Here is a 17,156-nt window from a genome sequence, read left to right on the forward strand (position 1 = left end):
GCTCTGTGCATTGGTTCATTCCTATGACAGCACTCTCTGGAGTGGTGGTGATCAGGATCATCCCAACTGCCTGTCATGTTCTGGATGCTGATAAAGACACCTATGACATCTGCAGAACGTGGCTCTGGGTTCTCTCCATGGCCCCAGACTGAAGTCACCCTGAGAAGCAGCTTGGTGTAGTTCTCCTGCTTGAGACCAAGAAAACTCAGATTTTCCTTTGAAGGTCATAATCCCAGATTTTCCCTGGGGCACATTGGGAAGCCATGTGCCTTTATGACATGTTTTTCAGTTTCTGCATCATGTGGGGATAAGGTGGAGTGATTGTGCCAGTTCTTAGGAGTTCCCACACTCCTTCCTGTTCATTCACAGAAAGTCCCTGCTTGCAGCAGTCCCTGCTCGTAGTACCTGTGTGTTAGAATTCTTTCCTGTGCACACAGTCCCCACAATTCTGCTAAGCTGTTTTTTTCTGTTTAGCTCATTTCCCCTGGAGAAGCTCTGGTGGTTGCCGTGAGGCCTCCACAGGTTTGTTCAAGGCAGAGGCCAGTGCTATGGCTTTCTACCTGAGGGTACCAGGAGGAATTTTCCAGTGTTTGGCCTCATTCTGCCCTCCTGTCTCTTCTCATAACACCCCAAGTTCACAACTGGTGCATCTCAGCTGGAGCTGTAGCCTGGCCCTGAGGCCAGAGTCAGGGGTGGGCTCTGAATTCACCCTCACCTTCGTCTCTGTGTGCAAGGCAGAGGTGCCATGACCCAGCCAGCACCTGCTGCTTGTCTCACTCAGCACATCAGCAGTTTTCCAGAATTCTTGGCTAAGGTTCGGAACCCTCCTAGTGTCCTTGCCTGGTGGGGGAAGGAGGGCAGTGGTTGGGATGGGCACACCTTGGTTTGGGATGTCCCTCCTCCAGCATCAGTGCAGCAACAGCGTGACCCTCACCTGGGGCCTGGAAAGAGCCCAAGGAAAGGGAAAGGGCACTGCACAGCAGCATCAAACACAGCTGGGCAGGAGCTGAGCCCTCCTCATCCTCACCCTGACAGGTCCTGCCTGTCACTGTACTCTGCAAAACCAGCAGTCTGCTGAAAGGAATGGTGTCTGGCCCAACCTGTAACTTGCTTTATGCTGTACATATATATATAAACCTGCTGTTTATATATATCTGTGGGAGGAACCCATATATAATGTATATATGTGTCATCAGAGGGGGCAGCAGGACTGTGCTGTACAGAGAGGTGAGTGAGCACCGAGTCCTCTGTCCCTTGGCTTGTTGGTCTCACTGGACTCCTTTTGGGTTTATGATGATTTGTGGATGGGTACTTCAGAAGCCACCAAGATGATTTGGAGACAGACTGTTTCCAGTTAATGTTCACAAGAAATGAGCACTACATCTGTTGGTGGCTGTCCCTGGGAATAACTGGATTGCAGAAACATGGTTTGCACTGAGGGAACATGGCAGGCTGGGCTGAAGCCAAGCTGTGGTCTGTAAACAGAGGTAAGGAAACCCCTGGATTGTTTTCTCAATAGCTTGCACACAAAATGAGTTTCATAAGTCCAAGGACTCAGTTTATTTATATTCATATTATATAATATATATAGTATATATAAATATATATTACTATATATTTATATCCAAATTCAAGGGATTTGGTTTATTTTAAGCACCCAGCTCTGCAGCATTATCTGGGACTTGAGAAGCAGCCCATATTCTCGGCTTGCCTTGTTGCTGGTGTTGGAGATGCTCAGGCTTGAGTGTAGCTGGGTCCTTGCTGCAGATGGCTCCTCCCCTCCTGCTGTGTTCACACGCTTTAAACACAGTCGGGTGAAAGCAATTAGCACAAACATTAGCTTTGAACCAAGGCTGCAGCAGGGAGAGAAAACGAAGCATTAAACCGTGGATGGTCCCAGCGTTTGAGGGGAGAGAATGAAAGAAATGCAGGAGGCATGTGAGGCTGTAGGATGATTACAAGGATGGGGTTTGGCCCTTTCCCACGATAAAACTCAGCATCCCAAACTGCAGAAGTGATATGTGTAGCACTGAATCCCACACCCACCCTGTCTGTGATGCTGTAGGAAAAGGCTCTTCACACAATTGCTGCTTTTTAAACTCAGAGCATTACATGAGGTCTGCATCATTTTTGTTTCCTACCAAAAGCTCCCCTTTGGGACTCCTTTTGTCCAGAGCAGCCATAAGATCATGATTGGCTGTTCTTGGGGCTGAGGGTTTCTCCAGTAAATTATTTCACAATCTATTCTTACACCTTTTCCTCCAGCTGGAGGAGGCTCATCCCCTGGTGCTGTGGGCGAAGCTGGTGACAGATTCCCTTTCATCCAGGGAAGGAGATCTGTGCAAGCCTGACCCAAACTGAGCTGCTTTAAAAACTTTACAGAGAGCAAAAGAAATTATTCATGTTTGTTACTTAGTGGAAGCTATCTCAACATCCCAAAAGGAGTTAAGTGTTATACATATTTTATGTTTAATCACATCTTTAGTGACACCCAACCACAACCAAAGGCTTAAATTTCAATTAGAGGGAGGTGTATTAAATGTTTAATAGGAACCATTCCTTACAGGGTAATTATATCTTAACATTCACTGGAGGAATGTTATCTTGGCAATGTAATATTGATCTGAAGAGAAAATTTAAAAAAAAAAATTATTTTTGCATAATATCCAAATGAGAAATGGAAGGGGATGGTCTATACCATTCATCCAGACACACCACCCCTGTGCTGGCCATCCATGGACCTGGATCTGGGAAGAAGTGAAATTGCATCCACACATAGCTTTAAATGTGGCTTTTTTCATCTCAGCCTGAAAACTGCTGTCCCACATGTGCTGAGAAGCTCCAGGCTGCAGGTACCTTTTGCATCAGTTTGAACATTTTTAAACTGGTATCTGTCTGCTCAGTATTTCAGCTGTAAGTAACGTGGGGCAATGAATCTTTCAAGACAGATGATCTGTCAAGGATATCTGCTGTGGACTTGAATGTGTTTACCAATTTTTAACAAGTTTGGTATGCACACAGAAGATTTTTCTCTTTCATATTTATGTTATCACAAAAATAATCAGTGTTCACAGTCACTACATATTAAAACCATGAAGTGAGCTCTGAACCTAGCCAGTTAAAAATCAAAGGGTGTTTAAATCAAATATCAAATGAGAATAAAGAAATGGGATTTAAAGGAAAGTGTTCAAATCTGTAAAAAAAGAAAGTTTTAAAACCCAAACAAACTAGAATGCAATTCTCATTTAAGATAATTGCCTTGAGATAAATAAAGACAAAGAACAGCCAAGTCCATGTAGAACTATGACCACAACCAGGAAGGACCTTCAGCTTCACCATTGCTGCATCCCCTCTGCTTTCACACAAGCTGCTTGGACAGGAACCCCTTAGCACAAACCACCCAGTCCCACATAGATTTCCTTCTCCTCCCATCACTTTGCTGTCTGGAAGCCACAGCATGGACTGGGAAGGGATTTTTTTCTTACTTTGAAGTTCTTTTGCTTTTGCAGTGGCCCCAAGTACATACATCTTAACAAGGAAGGGCAGGGTCCCATTTGGGTGAGACATACTGCAACAGTGGAGAGGAAACCTCCACTCTTTCTCCACTGAGAAAAACCTCTTGGGAGTCTTCTGGGCTGCCAAGGTGCCATGGGCCAGCTGCCCACAGGAGAGCCCCTGCTTGGCCTCTGCCTGCCCAGGTGAGCTGGGATGGGAACAGCCTCTGCCTGCCCAGGTGAGCTGGGGTGGGAACAGCCTCTGCCTGCCCAGGTGAGCTGTGATGGGAACAGCCTCTCTGCCCAGGTGAGCTGGGATGGGAACAACCTCTGCCTGCCCAGGTGCGCTGTGATGGGAACAGCCTCTGCCTGCCCAGGTGAGCTGGGGTGGGAACAGCCACTCTGCCCAGGTGAGCTGGGATGGGAACAGCCACTCTGCCCAGGTGAGCTGTGATGGGAACAGCCTCTGCCTGCCCAGGTGAGCTGTGATGGGAACAGCCTCTGCCTGCCCAGGTGAGCTGTGATGGGAACAGCCTCTGCCTGCCCAGGTGAGCTGGGGTGGGAACAGCTGCTCTGCCCCACAGCAGAGCACAGCTCATGGGAGGTCCAAGTGTGAGCACAGAGCTGGGGACAGTGGCTCAGGAGTTGCCCAGGATCAGAGGTGCTGGAGCAGTGCAGCATCCAGGCTGCCCAGGCTGGGACACTGGATCACAGGGACTCAGGATCACAATCCCCTGCCTCCTTACAAACCCCGTGCTGTGGCCATCCTCACAGCTCTGCTCCCCTGCCTCCTTCTGGGCTGGCCTCTCCTCCACTTCAAACACAGAACCCTTCCTACTGGGAAACACAACTGAAATTATCTGCTGATTAAAACTGAACAGAATAACAAATTTTAGTTGGGAAAAGCAGGGGAAATTTTGGGAAATGCCCAATTGATGCTTTTGTTTCAAAATGAGTTAAATCAGGGACGTGCAGAGTTTGTTCCAAATGAGGCTGGGGCTGAGCCAGCCCTGACAGCCCAGGGTGGGCTCCTGGCCAGTGGCAGAGCAGGCAGACCCCAGCCTGGTGCCCACACGGGCCCTTCCAGCCTGTCTTGGTTTGCAGTCCACAGAGAGCAGCTCTGGGCAGCCAGCAGCTCGCTGGGCAGCTGGGGGAGGAAATGAGGGCATTGTTATTCTTTTCAAGAACAATCCAGCACAGTTCCTTGGTGAAATATTAGCTATGGAAAATATCAAGAAACTTTCCTACCTTCCAGGCATGTGTTGGAGCATTTGGAGATGGGAAAAAGTAAAAGTACAGTGAAACCAGCAGTGTTAGGGGAAAGCTGCCACAGCATGTAGATTATCAGGCCAAGGGAGTATTGAGTGGTTTTAAGGAGGATGGTAAAGAGCTCACCTGGGAGAGCCTCCTGGCCAGTAAGTGATAGAATGGTTTGTAATGTTTCATTGAGCTGACAGTGTACAAGCATTTTTACAGAATTCTCAGTAATGCAAAAGTGCAATCATAATTACTGACATCTCTGTCCAGGTTGAGGTTTTTCATAACTCACTAGAGAATCTTATATCTGCATGGCAGCAGTTTCCTTTTTTCCTGTGAACTACTCCTCATCTTACAGAAGCTACATTTTTTGTGTGCTTTTTAAACTGTGCTCCCCATGTGCTGCTTCAGCGAGCTGGAGTCACTCACTTTTTGTTAGGGACAGCTGTGAGGGTGTTTCTTCCACTGTGATGGGCTTTTGTGACCTGCAAATGCCATGTGATGTCTGTAGCTCTGATTTAGATGTCACTGCACAGACTGCCTGTGGTGAGACACCTTATAGCTGCAGGGTTTCAAATATACTCACATTTTATATGGGGTGTTTTGCTTGAGAAGAGAAAGCAGAGTAAGAAATAATAAAAATTAAAATAACAATAATAATAATAATATGTATTTTGTGCTCTGTAATCTTGATGCTCTCGCTCATAAGTGAGGGCTTGTTTTAATCTGAAAGCTACTGCAAGCTCTGTGCAGGTAACTTTGGGCCCAGTTGTGAGCTCCTCATTATGAAAATCTCCAGCTGAGCATAAAGATTCTCTTGCATGAGGCATGGGTTTGTACTTTGCAGCATATGTTGTGCTTGCAGGGGGCTGGCATAAAAGAGACTAATTCTGATTATTCCACACTAACTTGCGCATCCATTTAAAGGGGCAGAGCATTGGAAATTCAACACAGACACTTAAAGTGCCCTCTTAAAAGTCTGAAATGTTTCTGTAGCCAAACTTCATGCCAGCCCAGTCCAAAACCATAGCAAGGTTTTCAGATGTGACTCATGTATCTTGGTGTTTCTATTTCACATTTTCAGGTAAAGCCTGGTTTTTCAAAAGTGTTGAGCATCCCCTGCTGGAATTCAGACCCCTTTCAGAAACCTTGAATGTTTAAAATCAAAGCTTCTTTCAATATGGGACATGTGGGATTTTCTGCTTGCACGTGGGAGTTAGGGCACAGTCAGGCAAATGGTCCTTGCAAAAGGAAAAGGATGCTTAGCAGACATTAATTAGTTAAACAATTACCTTTTAACAGACTCAGCAGACAACTTTGTGCCATCATTACCTAGCGAGATGTCGAAACCTGAGAATGCTTTACACATATAATTGATTTTTGCCATCTTGTTTCTAGGAAGTTGTAGAGCTCACCATCCACAACTGCCTCACTGTGCAGGCTGTGAGCGAGTCCCCACTCAGCTGTGGCTGAGAGGGAGTGTTTAATTAGTTTAATTAATCATGAGAGGAAGGCAAGGCCAGGTTTGCCCCCTCACACCCGGCTACACATGAGGCTGGGGGATTCCAGAGACTGCTGCTTCTCCCCTGAGTGCTGCTGCTCCTGTCCATGCCTAAGGCAGCCCCTGTCCCCATGTCCTGTGTCCTTCTGTCCCATCCCCATCCCACTCAGCTGGAGTGCTCCCACTTCCATGTCCAGGACAGAGCATCCCTGCAGCCTCGTAGTTCCTCCTGGGCTGGTCCTGCCAAGTCCCTGGGTTGCTGTCACTCCGCTGGGAGCACTCAGAATATGTACATAGGTGACATGTGCATGGGTTCTGCAGTTCCTAATGCCACTTTCTATGGGCCTGTTAAGAGGTAAATGTTATATAAATATTGTTATTTTTTGTTAAAAGTAAGCAAATGCATTTTTTTGCTCTCCCACTTGTCCCTCGGAAGGAGCTTGGGAATAGCAGGTTTCAGCTGTGCAATAGGTAAGACCCAAAAACCACACTTTTCAGAATAAGAATGGGTATTTTTTGGTATTTGTATCATGTACCAAAATGGGCCTCAAGGCTCCTCTGTTTGGCTACAGAGTGGTGCCAGCTCAGAGGATGGGAGGTATCCCCATAGCTAAAACTGGGGGTGCCCCAAAGAGCCCTGAAATTAATCTGGTCAGTGATTAATTAGCTGATTGCCTCGGGGGAAGCCTGAGGCACTGCTGCTGCAGGTGCAGTGCCAGTGCTCGTGCTCTGTTGGTTGGGTTTAGCCCCAGCACAGGGAGGCTCTGTCTTTTTGCACAGGGACTCCTGGGCCACTGGGAGGCAGGACACACCTCTGGCTGCAGCATGTCACAGAAACATCCACACACCTGCTGCTGATGCATTCTCCAGGACAAAATGCTGTGGTAAGCTAAAAAAAAATCATTGTGTTAGAGTAGCAATGAGTCCTTTTTGACTTTTTTATCTCACCTACCTCAGGGGAGCAAGAGGGATTTGGCAAGTGAGACAGCTACAAAAACCGTTCAGCTGCGGTGGTGGCTGTGCAGGTGCTGTTTCCTGCTGGTGGCAGTTTTCACTCTGTCCCTTCCCCAGGGAGCCCCTGCTGCATGTCACCCTGCACACACACACACAGAGCTGCTGCATGTCACCCTGTGCACACAGAGCTGCTGCTGCATGTCACCCTGCACACACACACAGAGCTGCTGCTGCATGTCACCGTGCACACACACACAGAGCTGCTGCATGTCACCCTGCACACACACACACAGAGCTGCTGCTCCATGTCACCCTGCACACACACACACAGAGCTGCTGCATGTCACCCTGCACACACACACAGAGCTGCTGCATGTCACCCTGCACACACACACACACAGAGCTGCTGCTGCATGTCACCCTGCACACACACACACAGAGCTGCTGTTGCATGTCACCCTGCACACACACACACAGAGCTGCTGCTCCATGTCACCCTGCACACACACACACAGAGCTGCTGCATGTCACCCTGCACACACACATATAGAGCTGCTGCATGTCACCCTGCACACACACACAGAGCTGCTGCATGTCACCCTGCACACACACACACACAGAGCTGCTGCTGCATGTCACCCTGCACACACACACAGAGCTGCTGTTGCATGTCACCCTGCACACACACACACAGAGCTGCTGCATGTCACCCTGCACACACACACACAGAGCTGCTGCTGCATGTCACCCTGCACACACACAGAGCTGCTGCTGCATGTCACCCTGCACACACACACACAGACCTGCTGCTCCATGTCACCCTGCACACACACAGAGCTGCTGCTGCATGTCACCCTGCACACACACACACACAGAGCTGCTGCATGTCACCCTGCACACACACAGAGCTGCTGCTGCATGTCACCCTGCACACACACAGAGCTGCTGCATGTCACCCTGCACACACACAGAGCTGCTGCATGTCACCCTACTGGGCAGGGGTAGAACAAAGAGCTGAGCTCCCCATGCTTTGGATGAAGATGTTCCACAAGGTTTCTGTGTTTTGTTTGCAGGTTTTTTGCTGCAATACAATTAGGTATGCAGTTTGTACAGTCCACTGAGACAGAGCACATCCACCATCAATCACACAGAGATATTGCTATGGGGCTCCTAGCAAGAGCTTTGGATATGACTGAGGGTGAAAACAACTTTATCTGGGTCCATATCCTGCCAAGAACAACTTGCTGAAGCATCTCAGGTCTGAGAAATTGCCCCTTCTGTTAAAGCTGAGGTGTTTTATAGCAAACCCCACACAGGTACAGGTGTCTGCAGTAGGCTCAGGCAGCTCACTGAAAAGACACTCACCAAAATTGCAGTCTGCGAGTGTGCCATGGCTAAGAGGCACCCAGCACGTGTCCCTGCAGCATCCAGGAGCTGGCAGGGTAAGCACACGCCTTGGACCTCACTGAATTGACAAAAAACAAGGTTGGGTGCATGGAGCTCTTTCTCCTTTCAGGGAAACTCTGGTCAGCCCAGTGGCAAAGGCAGCTTTGCCAGGTTTTCATTGTCCAAAACTCCTGAGTCATCTGGCCCTTTCAGCAGGGGCAGCTCTACAGGGTTACAAGACAAAAGTTTCCTCAGACATTTCTAGTGCATCAGAAGGTCTGTGCCTGCTCCAGTCTGGTTCCAGAGGAGCAACAGCATGGGATGAGAGGAGATGTGTGCAGCTACAGCTGGGGTAAGGTAATTGCTGAGCTGGTCAGTGTCCCCTGCCCAGCCACACCTGCCAGGGTAGCAGCAATATTGTAATTGCACATGGTGCTGTCACTGCTCAGTGCCTGACCTGCTTGCTGGAGAAACAGACCCACAATGCTCCCTACATGTTATCCCCAGCACAAGGGCACCTGCACTGTTATTTAAGCCTGGGCCCAAGCCCAACAAAAATGCATGGGTGCTGTGGGCTTCATCTGCAGCCTGAGAACTCATGTTCATTTCACCTCTCTGCCTGCAGGCTGAACCATGCAGAGCCCTCTGGAGAGGCTCCCAGGAGGTGACAGCAGGGCTGGTGCTGGCCAGCAGCACCTCCCCATTGACCCACAGCCCTTCTGGCACCTCTGGAGAGACAAAGACTGAGTCATCTCATGTTTGAAGCATCTCACAAAAGTTTTCCTTTCTTCCCTCAGCCTCCAGCAGCAGAGTGGGGAAATGCACACAGATAAAATGTTTATTTTCCTCTCTGTTATTCCTGAGTCGCTGTTGAGCTATTGGGAAGTGAAGGACCTCAAAGCAGAAGGTGTGTTAAATTACTTCCCTGCTGGCTTTCTGGCATTCTCAGCTCTGTATTTTGAAGTAGGATTTGGGGAGTGGGAAGACTGCTCCACAGGCTTTTGCATCTTACTGCCAGAAGAAAGATGGCTTTAGGGACTGGGTGATGAGAGGAATGCAGGGGATTGTGTTTCTCTTGCTATGCCAGAATCCTGCCAGGTCTGTCTCTGGTTACACTGCGGGTGCTGGTGCCAGAGCTGCTCTCCAGTGACTGTCCCTGGGTGCCCAGAGAGGGCCAGGCCCTGCTGCAGCCTTCCAGGAGAGCCTTGGTGTTCCTGCTGCCCAGCACAGCTGCTGGCACGGGCTGTTCATAGCCGGGTTCTTGTGCTGTATCAGCTTCCATTTAGAAATTTAACTTTCCTCAGAGAAATTACTAATTCTGGAATTGAAATTCCGGATACACAGAGCAAAAAAAGCTCAGCGTGTAAATCGCCCCAAGCTAGGGAAGAGATGAATTGCTGTCCAGCAAAGTGGAGGTGTTTTATAGCAAACCCCACACAGTTACAGGTGTCTGCAGTAGGCTCAGGCAGGCACACTGAAGATGCACCCACCAAAATCTGCAGCCTGCAAGTGTGCCATGGCTGAGAGGCACCAAACATTTTCCTGCAGCATCCAGGAGCTGGTAGGGTAAGCAAATGTCTCAGACCCCACTGAGCTTACAAAAAATCCTCTCTCTCTGTGCCATGGAGATGACCACTGGGTTTTTTGGGCAAACCAAAGGAAATGAGAAACCCGAGGGGTGGGCAGGTTCCTGCCGGGGCTGACCGTGATTTGTGCGTGGGGGGAGGCCAGCTCTGCCCCGAAACGCGATCCCCGCATGAATAAATCATGGCCATGCCTTGGCAGCTCCACAGCTCGGTCCAGCCCCCAGGGCCGGGATCTGACCCGCCTGTCCGGGGCTTTAAGGGCAGGGTCAGCCGGGCCGGGAGCGGCTCCGCGGGCAGGGCAGCATGGAGGGGAACCCGCACCTGCTGCAGCTCGTCCGCAAGATGCGCTCCCAAATCCGCCAGCTGGAGAGGGAGAACCGGGCCCTGAAGGGAGAGCTGCGGGGCTGCGAGCACACGGCGCTGCCGGCACCGGGGAGCGGCCCTGGTGCGGAGGGACCGGCGGCATCTTCATCATCCCCAGCATCCACAGCATCCCCATCATCCCTGCAGGGCGGCGCCGCGGCCGCTGCAGCGCCCAGGGAGCACACAGGTACCGGCCAGGGGCTGTGCTGGCATCCCTGGCACTGCCCGGGCAGGATGGGCCCGCAGGGAACGGGGATGGATGGATGGATGGATGGATGGATGGATGGATGGATGGATGGATGGATGGATGGATGGATGGATGGATGGATGGATGGATGGATGGATGGATGGATGGATGGATGGATGGATGGATGGATGGATGAGCTGCCAGCGCCCTGGTTAATCCATGGAAGTGCCCCGGCCCCATTCTGTGCTCCCAGCAAACCCACAGCACAGCATGCCTGGCTCTGTGGGCTTTGCAGGGTGCATCCCCCCTAGCTGAGCTCAGTAGAGTATTTTACTGCTGCTCAAACAAAGGATTCCACTCAAAGAGTTTGGTTTGCTTAAGCAGAATTTGACTTTCTGCTTTGGGTTTTTGCAGGTGTGGACTCTCCTCCCCATGCCTGTCCCCTCTCTGTTCCAGGCAGTAAAGGGCCAACCTTCATAACCATGTCATAACCCATCCTGCCTTAGTCAAAGATGAGAAAAATGCTACAAAAAATAACGGGTTGGCTGCATACATCACTCCAGATGTGCAGTTTATTTTTGCAGATAACATAGATTGTTCTTGTTGAGGCAGAGAGGGGTCAATGTATAGGAATGCATTCTCTTCACAGCTTTATCAGAGGAGAAAAATGGAAATATTCCTCAGTTATATATGTTATTAATGAAGCAGGAATCAGGGCAAAATGTGGCTTGGTGAGAAGTATTGGAGAAATGGCCCCACAGGTTTTTGTGGAGACAAATCCAGGTGAAGGAATGATATGAGAGGCTGAGCAGCACGAGTGGATTTCCATGCAGCCAGAGGAGAGCTGTGCTTGTTGCCAATCCCACTGACCCCGTGGCCTGGAGGGGCTGCTGGTGGCTGGGGAATATCATCAGTTTGGGAGCAGCTCCAGGGTCTTCTGGCAAGGGGAAAGCTGTGGAAAGTGCTTTCTAACCCTGTGGTTCTTCCTCTCCAGCTGCTTTCTGGGGCAAAGGGTGGGACCTAAAGGGGCTGTCTGGCATCCTCTGCCTCTCAGCTTCACCACATACAAAATGGTTTTGAGCCCCAAAACAATGGTTAAAAATAGAATGGTAGATCATTTGGGGTTGGAAGGGACCTTAAATATTATCCAATTTGAACGCCCCTGCTATTGGCAGGGACACTTTCCACCAGAGCAGGTAGCTCAAAGACTCATCCATCCTGGCCTTGAACACTTCTAGGGATGGGGCATCCACAACTTCCCTGGGCAACCTGCGCCAGGGCCTCACCTCCTAAACTCATGTCCCCTCTTTTACCTTAAAACTCTTCCCCCTTGTTCTAGCACTATCTGCACACTTAAAAGTCACTCTCCAAAAATACATTGAGGATATCTGAATTGCCATTATTATTAATAGTATTAGTATTGCTTTTATCTCTGCTTTTTTCTCTGCTCCTCAGATGCTGCCATGACTGTGAGACGCTACCCCAGTGCCTCCCCAGCTCCCTCCAGCACCAGGTCCCCCTGGGCTGGCAGGCAGCCCCCCAGCACCCCTGGGCTCCTGCAGGTGCCACCAGCCCCTCCTGCTGCAGCACAGCCCAGCAGGGAGCACGAGGAAGGGCTTGGAATATCCCCAGCCAGCTGTGTCTCCTGCAGCCCCTCCAGCAAGGCGCAGCTGTTCCAGGAGCGTGTCTGCAAGTGCCAGTAGGTTTGGTTTGCCTCCACAGCACCACCTGCCCGGGCTGGCCACAGGTTTATCCTCATTAGACAGACCCAGATTTTGCTCTTGGTGTTGGTGTGCTATCAGCAAAACAGTTGTTTGAATGTGGATGGGCCCTGAGCAGACCGGAGATCTCTTTTGAGGGATTTGTTCTCCCCTCTGCACTGCATGAGGTTTGGCAGTGGTAGCTGGTTAAATTTGTCATGGAAAGGAGAGGCTGAGGGAAAGAGAAAGGGGTTGAAATCTTTGCTCTGCTAAAGCCAGGCAGAGTTTTGCAGATTGATGTGATATTCTGACAAGCTAAGCTTGAAAGGGATTTTTAAACTTTGAACAAAAAGCATGGAAATACCAAGGAATTCTGCAGTATGCCTTTAAAGTGTGATTGCTGTGGCTCATGGATTTAGATGTATTGTATCATATTTCTACTGTAAGTGAAGCATTACAAGTTAATGCTTTCAGCCTCGAAAAAAGTACTCTGAGGACAGCTTCTACATGAAGTGGAATGGCTGCTGGACCAGCCCTGAGTGTCTCTGCTCATTGATGAGAAGCTTTCCATCACAGGACAGCAACCACAGGTAGAACCAGCAGTATTAGACTGTGATATATGATAGCCCAGCCACATCCTGCTGCTGATACATCCACCTTGGGAAGTCTTGCTGATTCCTGGGTTCAGCCCAGTCAGGCTGTGCTCAACAGGACAATCATCCAAATGGCTTCAGAGCAGGTGTTTGAGCAGGGAGAAGCCCAAGGCTCTGCCTGCCCACACATGTGCTGGGACAGGGCTCCAGAGGCAGGGCTGACACCTGCTGTGGCTGTGTCACCTGTGTGGAGGTGCCTGTGCATGGCACAGCACAACAGCTTTATTGTGTCCCCCTGCATCCTCAGAGCAGACCAGTGCCCAGCCCTTGCACTCCCTGTGCAAAGCTGATTTAGGGCCCAGCTCCTCTCTGAGAGGCTGCAGGGGACAGCAATTCAAGCTTTCAGAGGCACCTGGGTTTTCCTGTAAGGACATTTCAGGGTCGGGTGTTTTACAGCAGTTGGACACCTAAATTTAGTCCCTGGCAGGGAACTGGTATCACTTTGCAAAGCACCCTGACCCAGTAACTCTGGGTTTGTGTGCATGCCCTGCTGGCTCAGGGACACTGAGGGCTCTCTCTGGGTGCACATGCACACCTGGGGGGTTGTGGGGGTCCCGGTTGTGGGTTTCCCTGGGTCTGGATTGAAGGCACTTGAGACAGTAATTCATATTTGGACTCAGGTGTTTATTATTTCTTATCAGCAAAACAGTCTCTCTGCTGTGAGTTCGGCAGCTTTTCATTAGGAGGCACAGAATGGGCAACAATCTCTTGGTACAAGGTCTTTAAAGACTAAACTATCCAATTAAGAACTGACGCCTAGATTATTTTCCCTTTTAACCCAATAACTGCTCCCAAAGAGCTGCAATGGGGACTTTACTGCCCAATTACAAAATGCCACCCAAACCCATGAAGAAGGAGGAAGAAGCAGCATGAAGAAGAAACCCAGGACAACATCCTGTGCCCTCCATCCTGCTTCCATCCACAACATACTAAAAATCCCCAAACCTAAATTTCTCACCGACTGATACACCTACACTGCTCTCTATAATCTATTTCACACTTTTGTGGATTTCAGTCTATCTTGAAGACTGGGAAACTTTCCCCATGAATGAGGGTCCAAGTCAGTGCTGCCCTGGGGGCCAGGGCACCCCAGAGCAGACAGAGAAATATCCCAGTGCCCTGGGTTTGCACAGGGGCTTTGCCCTGGAGCCAGCTCACATGGGAGGCGTGCATGGTGGCAAACAGGGGCAGGCCTGGGATGGCAATGGCAAATCCTGCTGCTGGCTCACTAGGGGAAAGAGCCTTCAGAGCAATCGGAGCTGCAGCACAAATCTGTTCCTTGGTGCCTGGGAGCTGCTGGGTGCCGGTGGCCAGAGCCAGCAGTGGTGGTTTGATGGGTGCCACTGCTGCCTGCTGCAGGAGAAGGGGCTGCAGGGAGAGCTTCTCACCTCAGCCCCTTGGCAGGCTGGGTGATATCCTGAAACACAAAACTTTGTGTTTCTTACACCCAAAAAACCATCTAGAATCCTTTATGGTCTTTATGGGCGATGCTTCCATTATATCCTCAAGTGTCTGACACAGACACCCATCTTAGCTTTTCATCAGTAAGGTAATTTCTAGCAATTAGTTCAGCAAGCTTATTAAGCTTAATTTTTTACAAGGATGACATTTTTGCTTTCCAGCATGCTGCTTCATGTCGGGTTTTCCTATTCTTAGTTTATTGTAGCTTCCTCACATTTTGCTCCAGAGCTATAATCCTGTATGTGATATGAATATTTTTGCCTTAAAATTAACTCTCTAGAAGTATCACCTTGAATTTTTATAGAGTGCCATTGCACCCAAGTAATAAAAAACCAGCACTGCTAACAAATCATCTCTAATTTGCATGTCTAAAATATTTTAATTCATATATGCTTAAGTATTATTTCTACCAAGGGATTCCCACTGTGTTTGGTAAATGAAAAAAAAAAAAACATTAAATATTTAAATACAGGATAAGAAAGGCTGAGCATTCTTTTCAGGGCTATTATACTAAAATTACTGAAGGGTCTGTGTGGGTGCACATGCACCCCCAGGGTTCTGTGCTCACACAGCTTTGAACACACAGGTCAGGGAGATGTGAGACTCAATGGAAAAAGGCAGATGCTTCCAGCAGAGAGCACCATGCCTGGTCCTTTGGGATGGCCATGTGAATGGCATGAAATCCTGCAAGAGTTGAAAGCATTTACTGTTTCCTTGTTGGTCAGGTTGGTGTTTTGGGGTTTTTTACTTTCTCTGCATGTTTTGAAATCCTCATAATGATTTCTCTTTTTTTCTCCAGGGGTAAAGTGAAGGCTGTGAGTTTCCTCTTACCAAAAGAGATGTCATCATTTGCTGAAAAGCAAGGATCTCCCAAAAGCCCACAAAATCAGAGCACAAAACATCTGATGACCATCACTGAAAAGGATATGTGAGCTGGTGAATTTTTAAAGGCCCATCGATTCCTGAGATCAATTGGCCTTAAATGAGAGCTGAGTGTCAGGTTCCTCTCCTGCAAAACGTTCTGGCAGGATGCCCACAGAGCATCACCCAGCCCTGGTTTGGGTCACTGGCCTGGTGTTCAGCGTGGAAATGGAGCCCCAGCAAAGCAGCTGGGAGCCCAGACCCTGGGATGGAACACACAAAGCAGAGGGGCCTCACACAGTGCTCGTGTGCAGTGTGCTCAAGCACCCCTCACCTCAGCACTGATGGGAACTGGGTGCTGCAGCTGCGGTTGGTGTGTTTGTCACAAAAAGCAGAAACTGCGTCACCACTTGTGTTTGCTGATTCCCTTGACAGAAAGGTGTCTGGTGCAAATGACAAAATAAGAACTATCAAAGAGCCTGGGAGGTTTTCTCTGGAGGTAAAACTTTCAGGCTTCACTAACACAGCAAAGTTAAGGAGATATTTCACAGTCAGTTAATGTTGCCCTGAATTTCTGCAAAGCTTGGCAATGAGTTTATGTCCTTTTGGGGTTCACTTCCAACAGAGCACAGGGCAGAGTAAGTACTTATTGGTATGAAAATGTGACCACAAATCTCCTTCTCACATGGTGTGCTCATCCAGCTGGAGACTAAAGGCTGGACACCAAGTCAAAATAGGAAGAACTGTGAATATCAGAATTTTTTAGGAATGGATTCTCAGCACAGCTCAGACCAAAAATAATTAGCAGAAATTCAGCAAGCAAGTACAACATAACTGTGAGATAGAACTACAGACAGCTTGCAAAAAATGAGCAGTGCTTGTTAGTCTAATCATATAAGTGAAGATAACATTCCATGTGTTTATTTTGATTACAACTATTTATGGAATCAAAATACTGCACACTGCTATTTATTTCTGTACAGGAAGCGCTGATGATTGAATATTGTATGAAGAATACATGAATAGTAGATGTTTGTACAGATAAATTTAAGGAAGATTTTAATCACATTGTGTGCTCCTAAAGTCTTGAGTTTTCTAAGGGGGAAGCAGAGACTTAGTAGGAAAAAAAACCCTCTGGAATTTCCATGATGTTGTCTACTTCTATGAAATTGTGTGTTTCCTTTTTCATTTGGAATTTCACCATAGTTTTTTTTATATTCAAGTGTGGTTTTAATATATTGTCATCATTGAAGTCATAATTTCAGTTTCACTACTATTTTATTTGTGTATTTTTATGTTCAGCTTGGATCCATACAGAGTTGCATTGTAATGTCAGAAGTAATGAATGAATGCAAACGAGGGTCCAGTTTGGAAAGTTTACTGAACAGCCCATTTTAGAAGGCTTTACAGGGAAGGTTTTATAAATGTTTTAAGGAAAGCATCATTTGTGGGAATTAAACACTGCATATGTGTTCAATTAAGCACCTAAATCCAGTTGGTTTCCCTCAGAAAAGTAAAAAAGTCTGAAAAATCTGGCCCCTGGACCTTTAAGGTACTCAAATTTTTACAGTTAAGGTTTTAACACCAGATTTAATGGGATTTGGGAATCCATATGTTTTAGATAGCTTTCAAAAGTCTCAACTTTTAATTTATCTAAGCCTCAGTTTCCATGAAGCAGTGGTGGCAATTTCTTTCTTTCACCCTTTTTGTGTCAATTCCCTGTAGATATGTGACTGACACAAAGACTGAGTAC

The sequence above is a fragment of the Melospiza georgiana genome, chromosome 10 (assembly GCF_028018845.1).
Source record: "Melospiza georgiana isolate bMelGeo1 chromosome 10, bMelGeo1.pri, whole genome shotgun sequence".
Lineage (NCBI taxonomy): Eukaryota > Metazoa > Chordata > Aves > Passeriformes > Passerellidae > Melospiza > Melospiza georgiana.